Source organism: Anomaloglossus baeobatrachus, chromosome 2 (genome assembly GCF_048569485.1).
Source record: "Anomaloglossus baeobatrachus isolate aAnoBae1 chromosome 2, aAnoBae1.hap1, whole genome shotgun sequence".
Taxonomy (NCBI): Eukaryota; Metazoa; Chordata; class Amphibia; order Anura; family Aromobatidae; genus Anomaloglossus; species Anomaloglossus baeobatrachus.
The window spans coordinates 163313790-163336565 of record NC_134354.1 but is presented as its reverse complement, the minus strand read 5'-3'; positions in this window follow the sequence as shown (position 1 = coordinate 163336565).

Below are 22776 nucleotides of genomic sequence, written 5' to 3'. Positions count from 1 at the left end.
TTGTCTGTACTGAGTCTCTGTAGAAGGGCTCATCTCCCAGGACGTATGTGTTTCCGTCAGGTGACAGGTAGTCCTTCTCTGTACCTGTCCTGGCGTTCAGGTCTCCACAGATGAGCACCTTACCTTTGGACTGGAATTGGGCAGCCTCCCTCTGAAGTTCCTCGTAGATGTCCGGCTTATAGTATGGGGATTCTGATGGAGGGATGTAGGCTGCGCAGAGGTAGATGTCCTGCTGAGAGGTGAGGATGGAGCTGCTTATCTGCATCCAGATATGGCTTTCTCCTCTTTTTATTGCCTTGATATGTTCTTGGATCTCCTCCTTGTACCATATTAGTATGCCCCCTGAGCAGCGGCCATGTTTGGTGTTCTTGTTTTTCTGGGCGGAGACAGAAAATTCCTTGTATCCCATGGGTGCGAGAGATTCCTCCTCTGCCCGGGCCCATGTCTCCAGGAGGATCTGGATGTCAATGTTCTTTAGCCTTTGTTTGAAGTCTGGGTCATTTGTCTTGGACCCGAAAGCTGAGGCATTCAATCCTTGAATGTTCCAGCTGCTGATAACTAAGGATGTCATATTTAGTTGATATACCTTATAATGAGGAAGGATAGATTTTCATAGGACATAACCGGATTTAGTGGTGGGTTTGGGTGGCATATTTTAGTAGTGTCCTAAGAGTTTGCTGCACAATGTGTTGAGCAATGTCCTTATTTCTGCCATGTTGCTGCCCTCTGTTGCTTTGTATTGCCATTTTGGGGCATGTGGTCTTGAGTATTTCTGCCATCTCTGTGGGCTCTCTCCGGGGGTCTCTGTGGGCTGCCATCTGTTTGGTGGGTGTCTTGCTTGTGGTCTTGGAGGTCTGTTTAGAACCATGTCCTTTAGCTCTCTTGCTAGATGGCTGACTCCTTGTTTATTGAGGTGTTTGTCGTCATAGAGGTGATGGAGCGTTATTTCGGGGTGTCTTGCCAGCTGTATGTTTGGTGCTGAGGTAATACTGGCGGCCAGCTCTGAGTTGATTTGCTGGGTTATTTGTTGGTGTACATCTTTCCTTGGAAGCAGGGCAGACAGGATTATTTTGGTTCTGGGGAATTTTTGCTGGGCTGCTAGTGCGAGTTTTGATAGGTCCTTTGTGACTGTCTTTTGGTGGATATCGTTTGTGCCGGTGTGTAGTATGAGGTGTGTGGGCTCGGTGAAATATGGGTTACTGATCACCTCCTCTGCTTGTGGGATCGTTGAGCAGTGAATTTTTGTAACCCGAGCCGTCGGAAACAGTCTCTGAGTGTCCAGGTATTTCCCATTTGAGTCTATTATTAGGACTATATCAGGATCCAGTGTTTTATTTGGGCCATTTGGTTTCTGTGTGTTGGGTCTCTGAGTGTTGGTTGCCTTTGTTTGTTGTGATGATGCATTTTCATTGCTGGGGTTGATGGTAGGGGTTTCCTTCATGTTGTTGGGTCCAGGGGTGTTGGACACCCTGATATGCTGTGCTTGTGGGGCTGTATTGATATTGCTGGAGTTATGTGTAGAGTCCGTCTGGCTGAGGTTGTCGCAGGTCTGTGATATATCTGGCACCAGGGTAGTTGGTGCAGGCATTTGTTTTGGGGGAGTGCTTATACTTTGAGGTGCCCTCTCTGTTTTTTGTTGTAGGATTGAGGATTTTAGCTGGGTTATTTCTTCTTTGAGGTATGCATTTTCTTCCTGCAGCCTTTGAAGTGACCTTTGCAATTCCCACAGGTCTGTTTTCACACTTGATATTTCTCCCCTCAGTTGGTCATTTGCATTTTTCTCACCTTGGCTTCTTTGAAATTCTTCTTTGAATTGAATAAACTCGCATTCTAATTGGGACAGGCAGTCTCTGAGTATATCCCTGGGGGGTTGTGATGATTGGGATGTAGATGGGGCTGGGGGGTGGCTGGAGATTGTCTGGTCACTTGTGGATATGCTTCCTTCCTTCATTAGGGTTTTCACTTGCTTTTTAATGTGCAGGAATTGTTGACGAAATTCCTCCATTTTTTGTTCCGTTCCTTGGACCATGATAGTTCCATTTCTATACATATTTATGGAGAGATTAAAGGTCTCAGGGTCCTCCTCATCCTGTACTCTAATTTGTTTGCCCCTGCTAATGCCCCGTTTTTTGATGTTCTTGTAATGTTTGCTGAGAGTCTGGTCCCAGGCTTCATGGTGCCCTGAGTAGAATAACAGATTTGTTTTTTCCCCCTGTTCATTAAAGTCTATTAGTAGTGTCTCTGGGTTTTTCTTCATAGAGTCCAGTTTTATGGCTTTTCTAGCTTCCTTGGATTTGGCATTCTCAGGGAAGGTTATCTCTAATGTGTCAGACCCCCTGCTAGCTCCAGTTGCCTTCTCCAGGTCTCCTGCATTGACTACAGTGCTATCCCCATGTTGTTTCATTTTAAAGGGCTTTCTTTTATATTTTCTAATGCGTTATATACGATCAATTCTTATTTTAGCAGTGTATTGGCATGGAGCCCTTACCTTGGGGATGCGCTGTGCTGGTAGGGTTTGATGGTGGTCTGTTTGCTGGGTTTCCACTAGGCAATCTTGTCCTCCTTTTCCATCTGTGTATTAATTTTTCTTGTGATTTTTCTTGTCATTGCTTAAAGTCCTTAAAAAGTTTGTCCAGTGTGCTTAGTACTCCGTCATATCTGTAGATTTCCGTATTATGTCCTCCAATCTGCTCATTATAAGGTATAAACTCTGGTTGAATCAGGAGCTCATCTTACAGTGTCCTGCTCCTTCAGTGTCCAGTGTCCAGTGTCTCTCTCCTCTCTCCTCTCTCCTCTCTCTTCTCTCTCTCCTCTCACTCTCTCCTCTTTCTTCTCTCCTCTTCTCTCTCTTCTCTCTCTCTTCTCTCTCTTCTCTCTCTCCTCTCTCTTCTCTCTCTCTCCTCTCACTCTCTCCTCTTTCTTCTCTCATCTTCTCTCTCTTCTCTCTTCTCTCCTCTTCTCTCTTCTCTCTTCTCTCTCTCTTCTCTCTCTCTTCTCTCTCTTTCTTTTCTCTCTTCTCTCTCTCTTTTCTCTCTCTCTTCTCTCTCTTCTCTTTCTTTTCTCTCTTCTCTCTCCCTTCTCTCTCTCTCTTCTCTCTCTCTTCTCTCTCTCTTCTCTCTCTCTTCTCTCTTCTCTCTCTTCTCTCTCTATTCTCTCTCTCTTCTCTCTCTCTTCTCTCTTCTCTCTCTCTCTTCTCTCTCTCTCTTCTCTCTCTTCTCTCTCTCTTCTCTCTCTTCTCTCTCTCTCTTCTCTCTCTCTTCTCTCTCTCTCTTCTCTCTCTCTCTCCTCTCTCTCCTCTCTCTCTCCTCTCTCTCCTCTCTCTCCTCTCTCTCTCTTCTCTCTCTCTCTCCTCTCTCTCCTCTCTCTCTCCTCTCTCTCTCTCTCTCTCTCTCTCTCTCCTCTCTCTCTCTTCTCTCTCTCTCTCTTCTCTCTCTCTTCTCTCTCTCTCTTCTCTCTCTATCTCTCTCTCTTCTTCTCTCTCTCTTCTCTCTTCTCTCTCTCTTCTCTCTCTCTTCTCTCTCTCTTCTCTCTCTCTCTCTTTAGCCCGGCCGGCTAAATTGTCAGCTGATGCTGTTGGACAGGATTCTGCGCAGAAGTGTGTAGTTCCTCTTTTTTTTTTGCACTGATGCATCAGCTGATTGTATAAACGGCTTTTATACAATCAGCAGCTGTGTCATGTGATTCAGGCCCTTGAACCTGACACGTCATCTGATCGCTTTGCCTTCCAGCAAACCGATCAGATGATATTGGATCCGGATTGGATTGGACGGCACGGGACCCTTGACCCAGGATTACTACGGAGGGGGATCCTTTATTTCAATAAAGATGGAGTCACTATTTGTGTTGTGTTTTATTTCTAATAAAAATATTTTTCTGTGTGTTGTTTTTTTTTTTTATCTGTACTAGAAATTCCAGGTGGCCATGTCTAATATTGGCGTGACACCATGAATTTCGGGTTTAGGGCCAGTTGATAATATAGAGCTAGCCCTAACCCCATTATTACCCAGTGAGCCACCCGTCACCAGGGCACCAAGAAGAGTTGGATACAGCGCCAGAAGATGGTGCTGCTATGAAAGCACCATTTTCTGGGGCGGCTGTGGACTGCAATTCGCAGCAGGGGTGCCCAGAAAGCTTGGGCACCCTGTGCTGCGGATTCCAATCCCCAGCTGCCTAGTTGTACCTGGATGGACACAAAAATTGGGCGAAGCCGACGTCATTTTTTTTTTAAATTGTTTCATGAAATTCATGAAATAATTAAAAAAAAAAAGGCCTTCCCTATATTTTTGGTTCCCAGCCGGGTACAAATAGGCAGCTGGGGCTTGGGGGCAGCCCGTAGTTGCTTGCTGTACCTGGCTAGCATACAAAAACATGGCGAAGCCCACGTAATTTTTTTGGGGGGGGCAAAAAAGTCCTGCATACAGTCCTGGATGGAAAAAAGGACTGGAGCCAGCACTGCTTATGAATTGCATGCAACAATGAAGAAATAAAAAGTGTAATATTCACAAATTCATTCCTACTGTAACAATTCAATGAGATTTTTTGCAAATGATTGATCAATGATTTGAGCCCACCTGCCCCGTCATGGCAAATCTCTATAGGGGGGTCCCTAACGCTATATTATAAATTATTATGTACCATAAGGTCTCATATAATGAGCAGGACCATATGAAAACACCACTTACCCGAGACATGTCTGAACCGCTCCCATACTGCCAGGACTGACAACCGCGAATAAAGGCAGCCCAGGTGCCAGTGTGTGTGGCAGAACCACACACACCAGCACAATGTCAGGACTGGCCCTCACAGTGCCAGACCAGCAAACATGGATGAGGGCGGAACAAGGTTCAGGCAGGTGGTGTTTAATTAATGATGCCTTGGAGCAGGAGGCGGTGGCTGTGTGTGAACAAGCACCAAACTGAATTTTGATGGCGACAGAAGGAATTTGCAAACCACACTGGGCGTGCACGGCATGGTGGCGGTCAACCACCTGACCAGTAAACGAAAAAAGGAGGGGAGCCAGCACTGCTTATGAATGGCATGCAACAATAAAGAAATAAAAAGTGTAATATTCACAAATTCATTCCTACTGTAACAATTCAATGAGATTTTTTGCAAATGATTGATCAATGATTTGAGCCCCCCTGCCCTGTCACGGCAAATCTCTATACGGGGGTCCCTAATGCTATATTATAAATTATGTACCATAAGGTCTCATATAATGAGCAGGACCATATGAAAACACCATATGGTGAGCACCAATGGTTGCATGCCATTCATAGGCTGTGCTGGCTCCCCTCCCCTCATCTAATGAGTAGGGAAGACAAAGCATCAAACAAGTGTATTTTTGCTGCTAACACATTATTTGTAGCAGATTTTTCTACTGAAAATACTGAAAGTGTGCACATACCCTATTGTGGAATCCCCATTTTCCCATGGATTTCTAGAACTCTCCTTTTTATTATTATTATTTTGCAGTTACTTTAGCTTCCACCAGATGGCACCTAGACATCTTGTAAATTACATTATACAACCCAATATTTTCATCTAAGGCAATCTGAGGCTACATGTTGGTCCGCTTAATGCTTTTTCCACCAGATGGCGCCATGTTGACACGGTGAAAGTGATTACACGTAGAGGGTTTATTTTTACCATGTGGACATATTAATGTTTAATCTTCATTAAAGCAGTGCATGAAGATAAATGTGATGTAACTGAAGCAATAAACATTAACAAATTGACTTTTCAATGAATTATATTTAAAATCATATTTAATCAGTATTTATGGACATTGATTGCTTTACTCTACACGTGAACAAATTGAGAGATACAGAAAGAAAAACGAAAATCTGAAGCAAATCTGCACCATTTTTGTTGTTGACTTTGATACAGATTAGAGCATTTTACCTTTTGAGTTACTAAGGTTGTGATCTGGTAATATTCTGCAGAAGAATAGAAAGTGATGTAGATGAAAAAAATAATGTTTCAAAAATCAATGTGGACATAACCTTAAAATGAAAATGCCATGGCTGACTATATGTATAAGGCAGTTAATAAACAGAAACCCAAAGTTTTGGAATTCGCTAAATATAGCTTTTCATATGTTGAAGTCCTTGACATTTTGTTGAAAATTTCTGGACTGATTTCCATTAAAATCAATAACTTCGGCAGGTTTTTGCTACCTTATTTGAGAGCAGCATAAGGCCAAGTGTACACATTGCGTTTTTGCTTTTTTTTATGCATTTTTCATTGCAGATTTGGAATCCTGATGCCAGAAAAGTCAATGAGAATTCCGAGGTGTCTTGCAGACGGTATTTTCTCCTTGCAGATTCAGTGCAAAATATAATCTGGCTCATGTCAATTATTTTAGAGTTTTTGCCAACGTTGTTTTCACCCATTGACTTCAATGGGTGACTCTCAGAAATTTTATAAAAACACAGGTATAAAAACTATTGCGGATTTGCTGCATTTTTTTTGCATGCATTTTTAGACCGTAGTAAACGCTATAGAAATAAATAATATCCTATTTGGTCTGAGTTTCCATATGAGTGCCAAATAGCCTCTGGGTAGAGATGAGCGGTCCTGTAGAAATTTCAGGTTCTGCAGATTCAGCCGGGCTTTAGATAAAGTTCTGTTTTGGACCTGAACTAAACCCAAACATCAATGGAAGTCACTGATTGGACAGTTTGGGTCTCGATCCACATACAGTCAGCCATAAACAGAGCATTTCTGGGGGAAGGAGGGGTTAATTTTTTTTATTTTTTTTGTACACACCACATTTTACCCCCAGTAAGTGCTATTCAAACACTGCCAACAGCCCGCATTGGACCAAGCACCGAGCGTACCCGAACACAATGATGCTCGCTCCAGTGGTTTGCATACATAAAGCACCCGAACCACGAACTCAAGATCTGATTTTCAGACATCCAGACAGACTATAGACAGAGTGAGAGACATAATAAAATTTCACCCTGTTGAACATATTATACAGCTTTTTAGGATTGAATAAATAAATTATGATGGGGTCCTTCTCCCATATCACCCAATCAACAGAGTGAGAGATGGCTGTACAATCCAAAGAGCATTTGTTTCAAGCAAATCAAATGGTCCATAACATAATCCACCATACAGAGGGTAAAAATAGTAAAGAAACACGAATATAGTCCTGAAAGCGATAAATGTCCAGGTCTCTCTGAAGAGCCGCACTTTCAGCCCAGAGGATCAACCTTCATCCTTCTCTCTTCAAGTTCTCAAACAGACTGCTTCATCCTCCCAGGTAAGCAAAGAGGTTGTGTGGATCCAATGCCCCCTTCCCCCAGACTTAGGGACAGGAACACTACAGGGGGTGATTACCTACAGACAATACAATGTACACATAAGCAATACAAATAATGGACAGTGAACCAAGTGTAAAATACGAACCTACACAACATGATACACAGCACACCATATCCCACCATCACATAAATGAATGAAAAAAAATTACTTGGGATTCCCTCATTTTTAATAACCAGCAAAGATAGCTGTGAGCTGATATTATCAGGCTGGGAAAGTCCATGGTTATTGGGACCTTTTCAGTCTAAAAATAGCAGCCAGCAGCCTCCCAAGAAGTGATGCATCTTGTTTACCAGTTTATTAAAAAGCAAACTTCCCACAAAGGTCCATCATAGTTCAGCGTATCCCATGATGTTCCCTTAGTCGGATGATCAAAGGCTGTGGATCCTCAGAACAAGGCTCCATAGGCTTTAACCCCTTCACGACAGGCCGATTTTGTGTTTTCCTTTTTTTGTGCCATTCTTCTTCCGAGAGATGTAACTATTTTATTTTTAGTCAATATGGGCATGTGAGGGCTCATTTTTTGTGGACCGAGCTGTACGTTTAAATGAAACCAAGATTTTTACCAGTGTACTGGAAAATGGCAAAAAAATTCCAAATGCGGAAAAATTGCAAAAAAAAAAGTGCGATTACACTATTGTTTTTGAGATATTTTATTCACAGTGCTCACTATATCGTACAACTGATGTGTTAATGTGATGCCTCTGGTCGGTGTGAGTTCGTAGACCCCAAACATGAATTAGTTTACTTTTATCTAAGGGGTTAAAAAAAATCAGAAGTTTGTCCGAAAAAAGTGGCGTACATTTTGCACCATTTTCTTTGACTCGTAGCGTTCTCATTTTTGAGGATCTATGGCTCAGTGATGGCTTTTTTTTTTGCATGTCAAGCTGATGTTTTTAACCATACCATTTTTGCAGAGATGCTACGTTTTTATTGCCTGTTATTGCATTTTGCGCAAAATTTGTAGCAACCGAAAAACATAATTTTGGCGTTTGGAATTTTTTTGCCACTACGCCGTTTACTGATCAGATTAATTGATTTTATAGTTTGATAGATCGGCTGAATCGTTTATGAATGCGGCGATACCAAATGTGTGTATATTTTTATTTTTTAACCCCATTTTTTCAATAGGGCAAAAGGGGGGTGATTTGAACTTTTAGGGTTTTTTTCGTTTTTTAATTTTTTAAAACTTTTTTTTATTTTTTTTATTTATTTACTTGGCCCCCTGGAGGACTATAATGATCAGCAAATTAGGTAAATCAGGCTCTACCACTCTGTAGGTAGGTGCTATTGAGGTAAACAAATATAGTACAATAATAACCTCAGCACTCAAGTGGACAAGAGAAGATATGAGAATTTTGAAAAATTTTGAATTTGATAAACTGCAAAAAGGTGCACAAAAGGTATATCAAACCTGACATTTCGGCTTTACAAGCTTTTCTCGAGGTTTTGCATGGAAAGAACGAGGAGACACGAGTCACAGGCGAACCACCAAGCAAAATTTCCGAGGTGCCACATTTTTGCAGTACAAAAGGTTCAACCAGGAATCATGGAATATAGTTTTGGGGAAATAGTGCCACTGCTGGTGAGAGCCTGGGGAGGAGCAGAAGTCCTGGAGAGGCAGTGGTGGCCATGGAGATGCCACTATCTCCATTGCCACCACTGCCTCACCAGGACATCTCCTCCTGATCTCCCTAAGGTCAACCATCCTTACCTATGTAGTCTCCTCCTCCCCAGGCTCTCACCAGCAGTGGCACTATTTCCCCAAAACTATATTCCATGATCCCTGGTTGAACCTTTTGTACTGCAAAAATGTGGCACCTCTGAAATTTTGCTTGGCGGTTCGCCTGTGACTCGTGTCTCCTCTTTCTTTCCATGCAAAACCTAGAGAAAGGTTTGTAAAGCCGTACGACGGGTGTGCTATACCTTTTGTATAATGATCAGCAGTCTGATAGCTCATTCATTTCTCCCGATCAGAGCTGCATTACTGAGACCGGGTGAAATGGTCATCTCTTGTAACAGCCAGTACTCGGCTGTTTGTTTACAGGACCTTAGTCACGTAAGCACAGGTGTCATCACATGACCCTGTGATACCATGACAACCACCAGAAGTCACGTGGTCACGTGACTTCCAATATCAGCCTGTAAGTAAAGTTTCCCCGCGATCGCGATTATAATGGCGCTGTCACCACTTATTGACAGCGCCATTTAAAGGATTAAAAGGCACGGACAGAAAACAATTCCACTCGTGCCTGGCAGGCACACATGTCATCTGTATAAATCAGCTGAGATGTGCGCCGATCTTCCCCGGCTGCCGGCAGCAGATTGACACTATGACCGCTAGGACGTAATTTTACCGCCAGCGGTCATTAAGGGGTTAAGCAGCAGACACTCTTATCTCATGCTGCACTCCGCAAGATCTGGCAACTGTGATAAGCGGGGATGTCAGTAATGTCACCACTCATCAGAATTGCCCGGTTGTGCAGAGCGCAGCATGACCCAACGATGCTGATGAGCGATGACATGACTGACATTACTTCTCATTTCAGTTGCTGTGTCTCGAAGAGTGCAGCATGAGCCGGCAGTGGCTGCTGCTCAAAGCCTACGGAGCCTCAGAATGAAGCTCTATAGCCTTTAATCGTCAGTATCGGGGAACTTTGTAGGAAGCTCTGGACTACATCAAATCTGTGTGGGAACTTTAATTTCTAATATATTGGTGAACGAGGGACCGTCTCTGATTTGTATTTTTCACTTTTGATGTCTTTCAGGTTTCAATTTGTGGATGACGCAAGATCCCCTGGACCAGGTCAAACCTGCATGGCTTTTTAAATAAATTGGAGACCAGGGAAAGAGTAGGGGAGTGATGTTGAAGATAAAGTATTTTTTGTTTTTGTGTGTGTTCTTTACCTTTTACTTACTGGGTTAGAAATGGGAGTGTCTGATAGACTATGACAGACACCTCTCCACTACATCTCTCCACTACTAACACCAGGGCTTGATGCCAGCTGTTATTTTGGACAATGCACAACTGACATAAAACCCTACTACCATTACCCCAATCACCAATGCACCAGGCAATCGGGAGGAGCTGAGGCAAAGCTCCAGAATTAGCACATCTAATGTGTAGGGCCCCTTCTTGGCTGCAGACTGGTTAGTGATGGGTGAATGTGCTTGCACTGCTCATTACTCAATCAAGCATCAGGATTTTCAAGCACAACTCGACTACCGAGTATAATGGAAGTTAAAGGGAAAAACAAGCATTTTGAAACTCAGATAATTGAGGCTTGATGGAGCAACGAGCTTTGGTGAACACGCTCACCCATCACTAGGGCTGGTATTTTTAGGCTGGGAATTAACCAATAACCATGGACCTTGCCAGCCTGATAATATCAGCTTACAGCTGTCTGCTTTACCTTTGCTGGTTACAAAAATTGGGGAAGACCCCAATTCATTTTTTAGATGTTTTTATTAAATCATAAAAAACGACCAATAAGCTGTACAGTTTGCAATTTTATTATATGTCAGGGGGTTCTCCAATTATGTTTATATACTGTACCTGTATGTCTCTATGTCTATATGTCTGCCAGTCTATAGCTATCTACAGTATATAGATATTATCTATCACTATGCATTATCTATCCCTATAGCATTCATTGTTGTCCAAAAGCACTAGAAAAACACAGAAGAACGATGCGTGCAAAACTGCATATAAAACTCCCCCTTTTTGCACCCAAATGGGGCAAAAATGCACATTTTTCCACCTGCATTTTTCCTGCCAAGAAATTCATAAACGGTGCAGAAATTTCTGCATCCAAATACTCAACGTGTACACATACCCTAATGTAGGAAAAGAGATTTTTGATTCCATTAATGTATCACTTAGTTTAATGTGTGCAGCAGTAGCGACAGAGTTTTCAGATATAGCATACAGCACAGCACAGAAAGCTAACCCCGCCCACACAAGGCTCTCTGTGTACTTTGTCTATTGATAGTGAGCAGCTTATCAGAGCAATGTTAATCATCATGGTGATATAGCCTTTATTATAAGCAAACAACAGCACGCAGTCTGATGAGTAATATATCGCTGAATTCAGCATTTTAGCCTCTACCTCTTGAGGACATCAGATTACATAGCATTACTTCAAACTTCCTTTAAACGTGTATTCCTGTAGGAAAATTGGTTCACTGGAGATAGCCGAACAGCAGAACACATGCTTGACTGCTGCTCCTGTTTGTTGATCATTGGTGGTGTTAGCAGTTTATCTCCTACAGATTTATTAGTAATTACAGTACCTGTCCTATAGGAAGGAGATACCTAATTACCCAATTACCCGAATATCCATTTAGTGGGCATCAGTCATAAAGTTTTGGCTACCCCATCTGAAAGCACCATTGTATAGGACCAGAGTACTTGACCCTAGCGATATGCCACTTAATGGGTTCCTTGCTGCAGTTTTGATAGAATCAATGTTTTATCTGTAATGATGTGAGTTTTCAGTTTCGAAACTTGACGGACATATTTGCAGTTGTGATAAATTGGGTGCACAGCATATAAGATGTGAAATATTTGAGTACAATCTTCAAATTCGTTACACTCTATGATTTTCTGCCTGCTGCTCTTTTTTTGTTAACCAGTTGTCGGCGATGCTTGGTGTGATATTATATATCACTGTTCAGCTTCCAAATTAATTAGCTGAGGCTGGAAATATGAAGCGAACAGTCAGAAATTTTGGCACTGACTCTACGTTTCATTACTACTCAATACCTTGAAGTTCATGAAGTCAGGCCAAACGTGTGTAATTAATTTACAGTATTTGATAGGTCCTAGAAAAGCCACGAGTCCATACATATTCTGCACACATAAGAAACTGTGATTTCAATATGTAGAAATGCTGTAAAAATGTAAATATTGGGAAATGTAAAATCCATAGGTAGCCTGAGAACATTTATTATACGAACCATACACCAACATTCCTCCTTCAAAGGATCCTTGGAGAGATAATAGTAGACACTGGAAAGTTAAGACACATTTTTTACATTTACAAAATTGGTGGTTTTAACTTTACAAATACAGGATGTTTACTGTACTTTTTTTACCGTGATTACTAAGAAATTGTGGTAGACAAGCACCAGCAGACTGCTTTAACTCTATGGTATTTCTAGGAAGTCAAGACATAATGTAGTGCAAATGTCCTCTATAGTGTCCTCTTCTTAGGATGAAATAGCCACTGCTCTTACAATTTGGATCTGTGTTTACTTTATAGTTCATGACTAATGAAGACGTTAATGCCAACAGAATAAAGCAGGAAAACATTGAGAAAAGTTTTCTAACATTTCACGTGTGGGATCTGCTCCCAGTTTGGCTGAGAAATGCAACATATGTACAATATATGGAGAAACGTATTGGAAGACCTTGCTTAATCATTGAATTCAGGTTTGTTTTATTCAGTGACATATCCACAGGTGTATAAAGTCAACCTTTAGCCATCTAGTCTGTGAGAAAAATGTAATTTTAAAGGGAACCTGTCACCAGATTTGCAACTATAAGCTGCGGTGACTACCAGTGAGCCCTTATATACGGCGTTCCAGAATACAGTATATAAAAGCCCAGGCTGCTCTCTAGAATTTAAAAAACACATTTATAATACTCACCTAGGGGTGGGCTAGTCCGATGGTTGTTGCTGGTCTCCGGTCAGATGCCTCCTTTCTGCAGCGATTGCCATCCTCCTTCTACCCAGCCGAGTAGTAGCAGGCGCAATTTGATCTGCCATGCTCAAGGCAGATTAAAGTACTGTAATGTGTAGGTGAGAGGAAAGGTTAAAGACCAAGCGCGGATGCACACGACAATACTTTGAGCTGCCCTCAGCAGGGCAGCTCAAAGTGAGCCTTTGCAGGCTCGCAATGCTGGCCTGTGTGGATGACGTCTGACACATCATCCATACTCGGCCGGGTAGAGGGAGGACGGCAATCACCGTAGAGAGAAGGTGCCAGACTGGGGAGCAGGAACGCCAATCAGACTGGACCAAACCCTAGGGGAGTATTATAAAAGTGTTTTTTTATGTTCTACAGAGCAGCCTCGGCTGTTATATACAGTATCTGGAATGCTGTATATAAGGGCTCACTGGTGGTGGCTGCAGCTTATAGTTGCCAAATCTGGTGACAGGTTCCCTTTAAGTAGCTCACTGAATTAGAGCAGTGTCCTATTACTGTACTACGCTGAAATAACAAGAACATTTTTTAAAATTTGTTCTCCCCTAAAAATTCCACCATCATCTGTGAGTAGGATTATTGTAAATTGGAAGCATTTAAGAACCGCAAAAACTCAGCCACGAAGGGAAGGACACATAACCAGACCAGGGGTGTGATTCAGCTGGTTCTGTCCGGTTCGGGAGAACTGGTTGTTAAAATAGCAGCCGATTCCCCAAACTGGCAAGAAACAGCTCTGGTGATCCAGTTCCCTGTATTCATTTGTGTTAGTGTCTCTTTAAGACACTAGCACAAATGAATCCCCGTACCTCCGCGCCGCACTTCTGGGTTCAGTGAAGCCTGTCTGCTCCCTGACCCGATGTGTAGTAACGTGCTGATGCTGCAAAGGTCAAGGCAGTGTGGGGGACGTAGCTCCTCCTCCTGCCATCTGTCAGCGTGCAGAGTGCCGCGGAGGACAGAAGACACAGAATAGGCCACCGGTGCTTGGAGCAGGTAAGCGCTCAGTGAGCCGAAGATTCAGAGAAAGAGGATGCATAGGAGGGCAGCTATATGAGAAAAGGAGCCATATGGGACAGGATCTGCAGGGAGAAAGAGGCCATAATGGGATGAGATCTGCAGGAAGAAAGAGGCCATAATGGGATGAGATCTGCAGGGAGAAAGAGGCCATAATGGGATGGGATCTGCAGGGGAAAAAGAGGTCATAATGGGATGGGATCTGCAGGGGAAAAAGAGGCCATAATGGGATGGGATCTGCAGGGGGAAAGAGGCCATAATGGGATGGGATCTGCAGGGGGGGGACCACATGGGATGATATCTGTATGGGGAAGGTCGTCCGTTCCAATTTTAGCAGGGCTCCTTTAGTAATAATTTTTAAAAATAGCAGAAAAAGTGTTTAATACAATATGCCTGACAGTGACTGGAACAACTGTTACTGGACAGGAGAGTGACGGTAGAGCAGGGTAAGAAGGGGAAAGAGATTATACTTTAAATTACTTGGATTTTTTGGTTGAGGAAAGTGTGTGAAAATGGGTGTGGCTAACAAAATGGGTGTGGTTACAGAATGGGTGTGGTTTTCAAATGGGCAGGGTTTACAGAGAACCTGTTGTTAAAAATTTGAATCCCACCCCTGCACATAACGTTACAGAACAGGTTCACTGAGTGCTGGGGCGCATAGTGTAAAAAATTTGACAATGTTCTGCTGACTCAATAATTGTAGAGGTCCAAACTTGCTCTGGTATTGACATTGGCATGAAAACTGTAGGCTAAAAGCTTCATGACGTGGGTTTTCATGGCGACTAAATAGCTATATATCTACCTTACATCCCCAAGCACAATGCTAACTTTAATATAAAGCACTCTGAGGCAGATGGAGTGAGGAATCACATTCCTCTATTTAGCAGACTGGTGGATAAGTCTCAATTTGGCAAATAACAGGAGAACATCATGGTATTGTACCAACTGTGAAGTTCAGTGGAAAACTAATAATTCTATGGGACAATTTTTAAGCATACAAAGACATTTTGGACAATTATAGGTTTCCTGCATTTTGGTAGAAATTTGGCAACAGCAGTTTTCTGTTTTCTGTTCTAGGATGTCAATGCCCAGTGCACAAAGCAAGGTCCAAAGAAAGCAAGTTAGTATGGAAGAATTTGACAAATCCACACAGAGCCCTGATCTCAATCCCATTCATTAAACACGTTGTGGCTAAACTAGAACTCAGATTGTGAGCCAGGACCTCTCATCCAACATTATTGATTGACCTCATAAATGGACAAAAATCCATACAGACACCTCCAAAATCTTTGGGATGTAGGTGTACGGCCGGAGCCGTGTTTGAGTTCGTGATGCCACCCACGTGGTTGTGGTGAAGGTGAACACCACCGCTGCAGTTATGGGGCACCCGGGGGAGATGTTGCGCAGCAAATTGTTAACCCTCCTGTGGGTAGGGATGGTGGCCCCAGGACCCGTTGCGGGAGTAGTTGGGCGGTGCAGGGAGATGCACAGCCGGAGGGCACTGATGTACTCACTATTAGTAAACACACACGAGTCTCTGGTAAACCAAGGTGATGGTGGTCGGTGCCCGCAGCCGGCTGCAGTCTGGTCCCCCACCTGGTTGGTGGTCTCTGCCTTTCTCCTGCACCTGTTTTGTGATGATGGACTACCTGCGCTTGCAACCTCAGGAGTCCGCTCCCCGGCTTGTGATTGTCGAAGGAGCCCTTTGCCCACAGACGCTGGCCGTGGGATCTCTCTGCCATTGTGGTGGCTTTCTATACTCCTCGTTGGCCTGTTGCCTTCAGTCAGGACTTTGGGTGGGACAGGACCTATAGTCCTGGCCTGAATCAGTTAATTAGCTAGCCCTTAGTAGCTTCTGGGCCTAGCTTCAGGGTCTGAAGTGCTCCGGTTTCCGAGTCGGTTCCCTGGGTTGGTACCGGCGGGCCACAACCCTTTCCCGGTCCACCACGGCTCCACCGAGCCATCTTCCCGGCTCCTGCAGGCAGAGGCCTCCGTCTGCCTCCTAGCCAAAGGCACCCGGGCTCCTACCTTGGCAGCTGTCAGTTAGTTTCAGGCCTGACACACAGGCCTGCTTCCACTTAACTTCACCTCCACTAACAGACTGACTAGTATTCCCGCTTCAGGCCATCCGAACTCCTCGGGGGGCGTGTCCAACTGCCTGGCTCCGCCCCCTGGTGTGTCCATCAAGCACTGAGGGGGTGACTAGGGTTTAATGTTTGGCTGCTGTCACCTTGTTAGGGGACTGGTGTAATGCGGGGTCCTATCTGTGACTACCTGGCCCGGCCAGGGCGTCACAACTGCACTATTTGATGCTTTTCGGCAGCAGAGAGATCCTTTTTCTTTCCCATGTTACTTGAAAACCTGGCCTGGTTAATATTGTGGAACATCCAATTTTCCATTTCTTAGGCTCCCCTGTCAAACTAATTATCTAAGGTATCAGAGATTGATTTCAGTGATTCAAAGAACCCTGAGACACAATACCATCAATGAGTTTCATTGAGAAAAAAAAAATAATCGCTATGACACTTAAATCTAATTTGCATAATAATTTGGAACATGGTGTATATGTTGTATGAATTTGGAATATAGTACAAACTAAAGCTTTATATGTCTCTAGCATTCGGTGTTTCATACTTTATATGTAATATGCAATAATTAATGTCTTAATGAAAGCATTGAAACATTATCAGAAAAGACCTGGAGTGCCTAAGTCGAGATAATGTAGCATAGTTGAACTCTAAAGAATCACTAATTTGGGCAAACATTAACCCCTTAACGACCGCGGGCAGTAATATTACGTCCTAGAGGTCATAGTCTTACTGCCCGCGGTCAGCTGCCGGCAGCTTGCCGCGATCGGCCTACATCTCAGCTGATTTTCACAGCTGACATGTGTGCCTGCCAGGCACGAGCAGAATCATTATCTGCTCGTGCCATTTAACCCTTTAAATGGTGCTGTCAATATGTGACAGCACCATTATAACAGCATTAGTGGTAAACATTTACTTACCGGCCGATACCGGAAATCACGCGACGTGATCATGTGACTTCCGGTGGTTGTCATGGTAGCATAGGGTCATGTGATGAACTCTGTAGCTCACAGGAATTACTTTCAGTTTCACGCGGCCTGGAGCTGAGTGAAGCAGAAAATGAGCATATCTGCTGTTTACAGCTGTATAGCTGTGATCAGCAGATATGGCAGAGCGATCGGATTGTTGATCCATATAGCCCCCTAGGGGGACTAGTAAAATAAAAAAAAAAAGTTAAAAAAAGTTTTAAAAAATAAAAAAAAACAAAAAACCTAAAAGTTCAAATCACCCCCCTTTCGCCCCAATGAAAATTAAAGGGTTAAAAAAATAAAAAATATACACACATTTAGTATTGCCGCTTTCAGAAATGCCCGATCTATCAAAATATAAAATCAATTAATCTGATTGGTAAACGGTGTAGCGGGAAAAAAATTCCAAACGTCAAAATTACATTTTTTGGTTGCCACAAATTTTGCGCAAAATGCAATAACAGCTGATCAAAACGTAGCATCTGTGAATAAATGGTACAGCTAAAAACGGCAGCCTGAGACACAAAAAATAAGCCATTACTGAGCCATACATCCCGAAAAATGAGAACGCTTCAGATCACGGAATATGGCATAAAATGTGCGCCACTTTTTTTCGGACAAACTTCTGATTTTATTTAACCCCTTATATAAAAGTAAACCTATACATGTTTGGTATCTACGAACTTGCACTGACCTCAGGCATCACACCAACATATTAGTTTTACCATATAGTGAAAACAGTGAATAGAATATCTAAAAAAGAATAGTGCTATCGCACTTTTTTTGCAATTTTTCCGCATTTGGAGTTTTGTTTGCCATTTTCCAGTACAATATATGGTAAAATGTATGGTTTCATTTAAAAGTACTGCTCGTAGGACCATATTGACTGAAAAATAAAAAAAGTTACGTCTCTCAGAAAAAGATTGGCAAAAAAAAATAAACGGAAAGCGAAAAATCGGCCGGTTGTAAAGGGGTTAAATATAGGAGATACCTGGTAGCAATCAATGTTTGACAAAATTTACAAAATTTATAGGGATTGAGATGATCATTTCTGCACTTTATTTTAAATATTTATTTTTGTTACTTTTTAATAAAGTCCAAAATGAGGAAACAGCCTATCTAAACAATGCAATTTTTTATTTATTTTTTTTTGAAAACTGCAAAGGATTGAGTTAACGTTTGCAATCATAGGAGAACATACAAACTACATACAGATGTCGTCATGCTTGGATGCAAACTCAGGTCTCCATCGCTACAGTGCTCTATTGCTAACTAAACTTTTCTCTGTAGACTCAACCAGGTGGTCAATCAAGGTCTTCCCAATGTTTATTATAATAAATATAAATTATAAAATATTACATACTTGAATTAACCTCCACAAAGAGGCATTATACCGAATGTATGGGCCAGAAGATGGAATCCAGATCTGTACAGATCCATGTACTTTCCACATAGGAATGACACAATGTGAAACATCTGCTCCAGCCTGTGAACATGTGTGACTCTGTTTATCACCTCCTATTAATATGGAGACGTGTTATCTTTTACAGGTTTTTAAATGAATGTTTTGCTTTTCTGATGAAGGACTCTGAGAGTTGGAATTTTTACAGCTGATTGAAGGCATAGTTCTTGTTTTGGTTAGTCCTTCTTTGGTCTTACATCCAGCATAGATTTAAGAGGACATGTCTTAGGACTGCCTTTTAAGGTAACAGAAGGGTCACTTACTTAATATTCGCCACCTCTCAAATAAAGTAATATTAATTAAAGCTGTTCTGAACTAAGAAACCCTAGTAATTATACAGTTAGGTCCAGAAATATTTGGACAGTGACACAAGTTTTTTTTATTTTAGCTGTTTACAAAAACATGTTCAGAAATACAATTATATATATATAATATGGGCTGAAAGTGCACACTCCCAGCTGCAATATGAGAGTTTTCACATCCAAATCAGAGAAAGGGTTTAGGAATCATAGCTCTGTAATGCATAGCCTCCTCTTTTTCAAGGGACCAAAAGTAATTGGACAAGGGACTCTAAGGGCTGCAATTAACTCTGAAGGCATCTCCCTCGTTAACCTGTAATCAATGAAGTAGTTAAAAGGTCTGGGGTTGATTACAGGTGTGTGGTTTTGCATTTGGAAGCTATTGCTGTGACCAGACAACATGCGGTCTAAGGAACTCTCAATTGAGGTGAAGCAGAACATCCTGAGGCTGAAAAAAAAGAAAAAATCCATCAGAGAGATAGCAGACATGCTTGGAGTAGCAAAATCAACAGTCGGGTACATTCTGAGAAAAAAGGAATTGACTGGTGAGCTTGGGAACTCAAAAAGGCCTGGGCGTCCACGGATGACAACACTGGTGGATGATCGCCGCATACTTTCTTTGGTGAAGAAGAACCCGTTCACAACATCAACTGAAGTCCAGAACACTCTCAGTGAAGTAGGTGTATCTGTCTCTAAGTGAACAGTAAAGAGAAGACTCCATGAAAGTAAATACAAAGGGTTCACATCTAGATGCAAACCATTCATCAATTCCAAAAATAGACAGGCCAAAGTTAAATTTGCTGAAAAACACCTCATGAAGCCAGCTCAGTTCTGGAAAAGTATTCTATGGACAGATGAGACCAAGATCAACCTGTACCAGAATGATGGTAAGAAAAAAGTTTGGAGAAGAAAGGGAACGGCACATGATCCAAGGCACACCACATCCTCTGTAAAACATGGTGGAGGCAACGTGATGGCATGGGCATGCATGGCTTTTAATGGCACTGGGTCACTTGTGTTTATTGATGACATAACAGCAGACAAGAGTAGCCGGATGAATTCTGAAGTGTACCGGGATATACTTTCAGCCCAGATTCAGCCAAATGCCGCAAAGTTGATCGGACGGCGCTTCATAGTACAGATGGACAATGACCCCAAGCATACAGCCAAAGCTACCCAGGAGTTCATGAGTGCAAAAAAGTGGAACATTCTGCAATGGCCAAGTCAATCACCAGATCTTAACCCAATTGAGCATGCATTTCACTTGCTCAAATCCAGACTTAAGACGGAAAGACCCACAAACAAGCAAGACCTGAAGGCTGCAGCTGTAAAGGCCTGGCAAAGCATTAAGAAGGAGGAAACCCAGCATTTGGTGATGTCCATGGGTTCCAGACTTAAGGCAGTGATTGCCTCCAAAGGATTCGCAACAAAATATTGAAAATAAAAATTTTTTTTTGGGTTTGGTTTATTTGTCCAATTACTTTTGACCTCCTAAAATGTGGAGTGTTTGTAAAGAAATGTGTACAATTCCTACAATTTCTATCAGATATTTTTGTTCAAACCTTCAAATTAAACGTTACAATCTGCACTTGAATTCTGTTGTAGAGGTTTCATTTCAAATCCAATGTGGTGGCATGCAGAGCCCAACTCGCGAAAATTGTGTCACTGTCCAAATATTTCTGGACCTAACTGTACATGTGAATGGTAGTGTGACAGCTGATACTTCCTTCCTAACAGTACCCTTCGTATTGACTTCTCTGAAAAGACTAGCATACAGTCAAGTCCATCTTCTTCAAGGAAAGCTCAGGTGACCCAGAGTTTTTAAGGGACCATCTTCTCATCACTTTTTGCACAAGAAATGAAATTCTTTGGCTTCTATCTGTGCAAATATGTTGTTTTGTGCTGCCTTTTGTTACTGACTCGGCTTGTATCCTGACATGTTTCTTTTCGGCTCCTCCTTATTTAGTACGCTGTGAGTGCCCTGACCTCCTGCTTTTTTACTGTATGAAGAAAACTCTACCTGACAAAACCATCTTAGGGACAACTGTCTGAAGTTGACTTCACTTGCGATGACCTCTGCTTGTCTGACTACGCTTCATGGATCATTTCTTAGTCCTATGTCTTGGATTTCTTGGGGAATTAATAATGTCAGACTCTGCTGATTGGCAATTGCGCAATTATAGAGATATCAGCAGGTGACCCAGCATTGGATTTCTTGGGGAATTAATAATGTGATGATGATTGGTAGATGCCCGATTCTAATGATAGACTTATCAACAGGTGACCCAGTATTGCAATTTCTCCAATAACTTTCTTTTTATATGGAATAGTCTTCGACATGAATGACAAAGTTTTGCATAAATTCCTATAGTTTCCTCAAGTTTAGTGTATGAAATCATAGAGCAACTTGAATGGTTACCAAAAACCATGATCTATCTATCTTTTGGTTATTTATTTTTATTCTATGTATGGATAAATGTATAAGAACTTATGTACATACAAATAATGTGATGAAAACTACATGAAGATCATTTAATAGGCAATATTTTCCTGTTTTTAGTCTTTCTTGAAGGGGCAGAGAGAAGAAGGCTTGACACTGTACCGCTAAACAGCCAAATAAATGGGTTAGCAATTTGAGCTGTGCAAAATTTACATTCTGAAGGCCATTAGTATGAAGTGATTGCTGTATATAAGTAAAAAATAAAATGTGAGAACAATATAATGTGTACAATGCAGATACATATCTGCTGATAGTTGCAACCTGTTTTATTCCAGTAACCACTCATTTCATGAGCCAAGTAATCCCTTACTTACTGTGTGTGTCTTTGTTGTGTTAGTTTTACAGCCTCCACACCCCTTCACTTGGGAAATCAGATACACTGCTCAAGTGATGCTTCAGACTATCTCAGTCACTCACAAGATCAAAGGGCACAGCCATGATTATCAGCTTCAGTCATTTCAGCTGTCATCCACACAAACCGCCAACATGAAATTACCACTATGTCCCCATCTGTTAAAATAGCCAAAACAGAATGGATGTTGACTTTGAAATACGGTAGATGTTTAAAGGGACTTTGTGTCAATTAAAGGAATATAATGTCCATTATTATGGAAAAAAGGAGTTATGTCCAATATGACTTTTGGAACATATCAAGAAAACAGAGGTAGGGCCCTCACTTATCATTTCCAAGCAGTATTGAAGACCGGCCATCTGTACATGATTACTCTCCATTGAAATTTAATTAAATTAAAAACTTCAGAATTGGTGACCATGTAACTTATGTAACTTATATAATGCAATGAAAAGTGACTACAAATGTGTGGGTACTTTCCAGTAAAAATTGACACAATTCTGGGCTCGGTGATGGTCTTTGAGGTCAGATCTCAAACAATAAAACTTTTATTGCTTGACATTGATATACGGTAATGAAAGTAAAGTTTTGACAACTGTTCATGGATGAAGCTCATTGTGACCTCAAAGTGACTGTTGGAGTTTCGAATTCTGTGCACAGTACTAGAATTAGAAGGATTTTTGGGGATTGTAAAAAGTTTAAGAGAAGGAAACGCTATGAAATAAAAAATGGACCTTTGCTTATACATTGAATCCCCGGCCACTCCAGAAGTCCCCAATGGATTAGCAGATATTATATCTTGCCCATCATTCACCGTTCTCATTGGCCACTGCAGCCAATTATTGATCTTCACGTTGACATTTCCAGTACATACGTGACACATGACCAGTAAGATCAGCAATAGCCTGCAGTGATTACATTAATGACTAGCCATGGCCACTAAACTAGTTTATTTTAAAAAACATATATTACAACTTAAGCATATGGATCTTAAGAAGTTGCGTGCCTTGTGTCCCATTGAAGATCAGAGCTGAACCATTACATTATCAGTGATAG